At 46.9% G+C, this 6000-nt stretch overlaps 1 protein-coding gene across 1 annotated transcript in view; it reads left to right on the top strand.

Moving 5' to 3' along the window:
• Positions 1-4622: 4622 nt before the first annotated feature.
• The window catches only part of stac3 (SH3 and cysteine rich domain 3), a 183244-nt gene continuing 181866 nt past the window's right edge, over positions 4623-6000 (top strand). The window contains exon 1 of the mRNA XM_078534498.1: positions 4623-4705. The gene's annotated coding sequence lies outside the window, so the exon portion shown is untranslated. The remainder of the gene's footprint in view (positions 4706-6000) is intronic.

Genomic DNA, 6000 nt, shown 5'->3' with positions numbered 1-6000 from the left:
GGAGTGTGATGGAATACTCTCCACTTGCCTGGATGAGTGCAGCTCCAACAACACTCAAGAAGCTCAACACCATCCAGGACAAAGCAGCCGCTTGATTGGCACCCCATCCACAAACATTCACTCCCTCCACCACCAACGCACAGTGGTAGCAGTGTGTACCATCTACAAGATGCACTGCAGGAACTCACCAAGGATCCTTAGCCAGAAGATTCCTCCAAACCACTCACCATCCTGACTTGGAACTATATCGCCATTCCTTCAGGTGGTATACGTCCTGGACAGTGTGGTCTCCTGGATGAGTTTCTAATAGCTGGAGAGATCAGAGAGAAAATGTTTCCCTAAGTGACTTTGGGTTTGTTGATGTGATTTGTCGTCACCTCCTCGAGACAGCCTGGGAACTCAGAGATAAGGAGGATTTTGACAGGATGTACAAAGCATTCAAACTGTATAGTGCAGGCCCATGGAGCTGGTCTTCTTGTGTCCAACCTTATTGTATGCTTCAAAAACAGAAAATGCTTAAAAAACTCAGCAGGTCTAATGGAATCTGTGGAAGAAAAAACAGAGTTGACGTTTTGAGTCCTTTTGACTCTTCTTCAGAGCACACACATGATTGTACAATGTTCAGCACTATTACAGCATCCGCAGTATTTTGCTTTTATCTTCTGCTCTGAAGAAGAGTCATAAGTACTCAAAACGTTAGCTGTGTTTTTTCCCTCCGCAGATGCTGTCAGACCTGCTGAGTTTTTCCAGCATTTCCTGTTTTTGTTTGAGATTTCCAGCATCTGCAATATTTTACTTTTATCTTATAATATGCTTCTGTGTTTCAGAAGAAGGAAGGGATGTTTCCACTCTGCTTTTCTCTGATTTCTGTGACTATCTGTATGTCTGTGTGCGTGTGCACGTAGGTGTATCTGTGTGTGTGTATTTGTCTGTCTGTGCCTATCTGTCTGTCTGTGTGTGTCTATCTGTGTGTGGATAGTCTGTGTATGTGCCTGTGTAAGTTTATGTGTGCATGTGTCTGTGTGTGTGTGTATGGTCTCTGTTTGTGTGTGTGTGTGTGTGTGTGTGTATGGTGTGTGTGTGTAGATGGTCTGTGTGTGTGTGTTTATGTATGTAGATGCTCTGTGTATGTGGATGATGTGTGTGTGTCTGTGTCTGTAGATGGTATGTGTGTGGATGGTCTGTGTGTAAATGATCTGTGTGTCTGTGCGTTTGGATGATCTGTGTGTGTGTGTGTGTGTGTGTTTGTAGATGGTGTGTGTGTGTACATAAAAACAGCAGCAAATAGGGTCAAAGGGGGGAAAAATGGTAAAAATGCTAACTTAATGGCTCTACTTAAATGCACGTAGCATTCAGAACAAAATAAATGAATTAACAGCACAAATAGAGGTTAATGGATATGATCTTTTAGCCATTACGGAGACGTGGTTACAAGGAGATCAAACCTGGGCACTAAATATTCAGGGGTATGTGACTTTTCAAAAGGACAGGCAGGAAGGAAAGGGTGGTGGGGTAGCTTTGTTAGTACGAGGTGGAATATGTATGTTAGCAAGAAATTATCTTGGATCGGAAGATGTGGAATCCAAATGGGTGGTGGTAAGAAATAACAAGGGGAAGAAGACATTGGTGGGAGTAGTCTATAGGCCCCCTAACAGTAGCTATACTGTAGGACAGAGAATAAATCAGGAGACAATGAGGGCATGTAAAACAGGCAGTACATTAACCATGGGTGATTTTAATCTTCATGTAGATTGGGAAAATGAAATTGGCAGAGGTGGCCATGAACAAGAATTCATAGACTGTATTCGGGACAGTTTCCTGGAACAATATGTTGTGGATCCAACCAGGGATCAGGCTATTTTGGATCTGGTAATGTGTAATGAGGAAGGTTTAATAAATGACCTCAGAGTAAAAGACCCCTTAGGAAACAGTGACCATAACATGGTTGAATTTAGCATTCAGTTTGAGAGAGAGAAACTTGGGTCAGAAACAACTGTGATAAACTTAAATAAGGGTAATTACAAAGGAATGAGGGCAGAGTTGGCTGGAGTGGACTGGGAAAGGAGTTTAGCAGAAAAGACGGTTGATGAACAGTGGCAGATGTTTAAGAAAATAGTTTGTGACTCACAACAAAGACATGTCCCAGTGAGGAAGAAGGATTCTAGGAAGGGGATAAACCAACTATGGTTAACCAAGGAAATTTAGGATAGTATCAAATTGAACAAAAAAACATGCAATGTGGCAAAGATTAGTGGTAAGCCAGAGGATTGGGAAAGTCTGTCTCTGTGCGTGTGTCTGTCTGTCTGCGTGTGTGTCTGTGTGTCTGTCTGTGTGTTTGTCTGCATGTGTGTGTCTGTCTCTGTGTGTGTCTGTGTGCCCATCTCCCTGTCTGTATCTGTCTGTCTGTGTGTCTGTGTGTGGATATGTGTGTGTGTGTGTGTATGTCCGTCTATCTGTCTGTGTGTCTGTCTGTCTGTTTGTGCGTGTGTGTGCTTGTCTGCATGTGTCTGTCTGTGTGTGTCTCTGTGTGCCTGTGTGTGTGCATGTGTGTGTGTGTGCATGTGTCTGTCTGTGTGTGTGCCTGTCTCTGTGTCTCTATGTGTGTGTGTGTCTGTGTGCCTGTCTCTCTGTCTGTGTCTGTCTGTGTGTGTGTATGTGTGTGTGTGTCTGTCTGTTTGTTTGTGTGTCTGTGTGTGTGTGTGTGTGTCTGTTTGTGTGTCTCTGTGTCTGAGTGTGTGGCTGTGTGTGTGCACATGTCTGTGTGTGTGCCTGTCCATGTGTGTGTGTCTGTGTGTCTGTCTATGTGTGTTTGAGTGTGTCTGCCTTTGTGTGTGTGCCTGTCTCTCTGTCTGTGTCTGTCTGTGTGCCTGTGTGAGTCTGTCTGTGTGTGTGTGTGTGTGTCTGTGTGTGTCTGTCTGTGTGTTTGGCTGTGTTTGTGTGTCTATGTCTGTCTGTGTGTGTCTGTTTGTGTGTGTGTGTGTCTGTCTATGTGTGTCTGTCTGTGTATATGCGTGTGTCTGTGTGTGTGTGCCTGTCTGTGTTTGTCTGTGTGCCTGTGTGTGTGTGCGCCTGTCTGTGTGTGTCTGTGTGCCTGTCTCTCTGCCTGTGTGTCTGTCTGTGTGTCTGTGTGTCTGTCTGTTTATGCGTGTATGTGTCTGTGTGTGTGTGTGACTGTGTGTGTCTGTCTGTGTGTGTCTGCCTGTGTGTGTCTGTCTGTGTGTGTGCCTGTCTCTCTGTGTCTGCCTGTGTGCCTGTGTGTGTGTCTGTCTGTGTGTCTGTCTGTGTGTCTGTCTGTGTGCCTGTCTGTGTGCCTGTCTGTGTGCCTGTCTCTCTGTCTGTGTGTGTGTGTCTGTCTATGTGTTTGTGTGTGTGTCTGTCTGTGTGTCTCTCTGTCTGTGTCTGTGTCTCTGTGTGTCTGTGTATGTGTGTCTGTCTGCATGTTTGTTTCTGTGTATGTGTGTGTGCCTGTGTGTGTGTCTGTGTGTCTGCGTGTGTCTGTTTGTCTGTGTGTGTGTGTGTGTGCCTGTCTCTCTGTGTCTGCCTGTGTGTGTGTCTGTGTGCCTGTGTGTGTCTGTCTGTCTGTCTGTGTGCATGTCTCTCTGTCTGTGTGTGTCTGTCTGTGTGTGTGTATGTCTGCGTGTGTGTGCCTGTGTGTGTGTGAGTGTGTCTGTCTGTGTGCCTGTCTGTGTGTGCCTGTGTGTCTGTCTGTGTGTGTGTGCCTGTGTGTGTCTGTCCGTCTGTCTGTGTGCATGTCTCTCTGTCTGTGTCTGTCTGTCTGTGTGTGTGTATGTCTGCGTGTGTGTGCCTGTGTGTCTGTGTGTTTCTGTCTCTGTGTGCCTGTGTGTCTGTCTGTGTGTGTGCGCCTGTGTGTGTGTCTGTCTCTGTGTGTGTCTGTCTCTGTGTCTGTCCCTGTGTGTCTGTGTGTGTGTGTGTCTGTCTCTGTGTGTGTGTCTGTCCCTGTGTGTGTGTGTGTCTGTCCCTGTGTGTCTGTGTGTGTGTGTGTGTCTGTCCCTGTGTGTGTGTGTGTCTGTCCCTGTGTGTCTGTGTGTGTGTGTCTGTCTCTGTGTGTGTGTCTGTCCCTGTGTGTGTGTGTGTCTGTCCCTGTGTGTCTGTGTGTGTGTGTGTCTGTCCCTGTGTGTGTGTGTGTCTGTCTCTGTGTGTGTCTGTCTCTGTGTGTCTGTGTGTGTGTGTGTGTCTGTCCCTGTGTGTGTGTGTGTCTGTCCCTGTGTGTCTGTGTGTGTGTGCTCTGTCTGTATTAAGTAGAATGAAACTGATGGATTGATTTCTGGCTATAATACCTTCAGATGGATCAAATAACCGTTACAAACTCGACATCACCAGAACCCATTGATCAAACTGTTGCCTTTAAACGCTTACTTACATCCCATGGCAGAAAGTCCAGACCCTTGTCCCGACCTGTGCCTTCCCAGTGTTGTCCTGGCGGTTCCCGAGGGAAGGGCCCATTCATTGCTGCCTGAGTGTGAAGCTGTGCGGCTCCAATTACCCGCAGTCAGCCGTGTCCCGGGATGGCGAGCCTGTAAAGGCAATGCAGCAGCGAGTGGAGTGCGGGGCAGACACAACTTCACCAGCTACAGGACCCCCGCCCCTCACAGTCAGGGGGGGGCAAACACACCCTGAACAGCGACTTGGGAACGGAACATTCTCCGAAACTCTTCCAACGGCCCAAAAGTGGAGAACGCAAAAGGTTGGTTACATTGAGAGAGAGAAACTTGTTGCTGACCCGGGGACTGACGTTAAATCCGGTTGCTTTTCAACGTGGAGAGTTTTGAGCTTGGTCTAACTGTCTTTTACAATAAGGAGTAAAGAATGTGTAAGTTTTAAACTTTGCCAATTGAGTGAAAGTTTCCTCGCAGTCAGGATGGTCAGTGTGTGTGTGTCATTCTCGCTGCCCATTGCAATGATCCACATTTAGCTGCGCTCAGATAGCTTTACCTTCAGCTCAGAATAACCCAGTCACTCAGTGCACAGTCCAGCTCAGTGCACAGAGAGCCTTCACCCCAGCAGCACAAGGTCCTCTCTCACTAATTTGGGTTCTTGTAAAGGGCCCTTTAAGTTGGGGATCTGAATCGCCCAGACTGATGTTCAAAGTATTTAATTGAAGGGGGTTTCACCAGAACGAGCAAACTTTTATTGCAAACACAAAGATGTAAATTGGATTGAAGCTTAGCAAAGCATCATAGAATAGTTCAAGCACAGAAGGAGGCCATTGGGCCCATCCTGTCCCTGCCAGCTCTCTGCAAGAGCAAATCACCTCATCCCACTCTCCCTCCCTGTCCCCACAGCCCTGCAAGTTTCCTCTCTTCATGAGCACCATTAAATCTGCCTCCACCATACACTCAGGCAGCATATTCCAGATCCTCATAAGATCACAAACTCAGAAGAAATAGAAACAGGAGTAGGCCATTCGGCCCCTCGAGCCTGCTCCGCTATTCAATACGATCATGGCTGATCTGACTGTGGCCTTAACTTCACTTTCCTGCCCATCCCCCATAACCCTCGACTCCCTTGTCGATTAAAAACCTGTAACTCAGCCTTGAATATATTCAATGACCCAGCCTCCACTGCTCTCTGGGGGAGAGAATTCCATAGACTAATGATCCTCTGAGAGAGGAAATTCCTCCTCATCTCCATCTGAAATGGGAGACTCCTTATTCTGAAACTGTGTCTCCCCACCCCCGGTTCTAGACTCTCCCATGAGGGGAATCATTCTCCCAGCACCCACCCTGTCAAATCCCCTCAGAATCTGATATGTTTCAATAAGATCACCTCTCATTCTTCTAAACACCGATGGGTCTAGACCCAACCTGTTCAACCTTTCCTCATAAGACAAACCCCTTCATCCCAGGAATCAGCCCAGTGAACCTTCTCTGAACTGTTTCCAATGCAAGTATATCCCTCCTTAAATACGGAGATCAAAACTATACACAGTACTGTAGGTGTGGTCTCACCAATGCTCTGTACAGCTGTAACAAAACCTCC

This window comes from Cetorhinus maximus, chromosome X (genome assembly GCF_964194155.1).
Source record: "Cetorhinus maximus chromosome X, sCetMax3.hap1.1, whole genome shotgun sequence".
Taxonomy (NCBI): Eukaryota; Metazoa; Chordata; class Chondrichthyes; order Lamniformes; family Cetorhinidae; genus Cetorhinus; species Cetorhinus maximus.
This window is presented reverse-complemented; position numbering and strand designations above follow the sequence as displayed.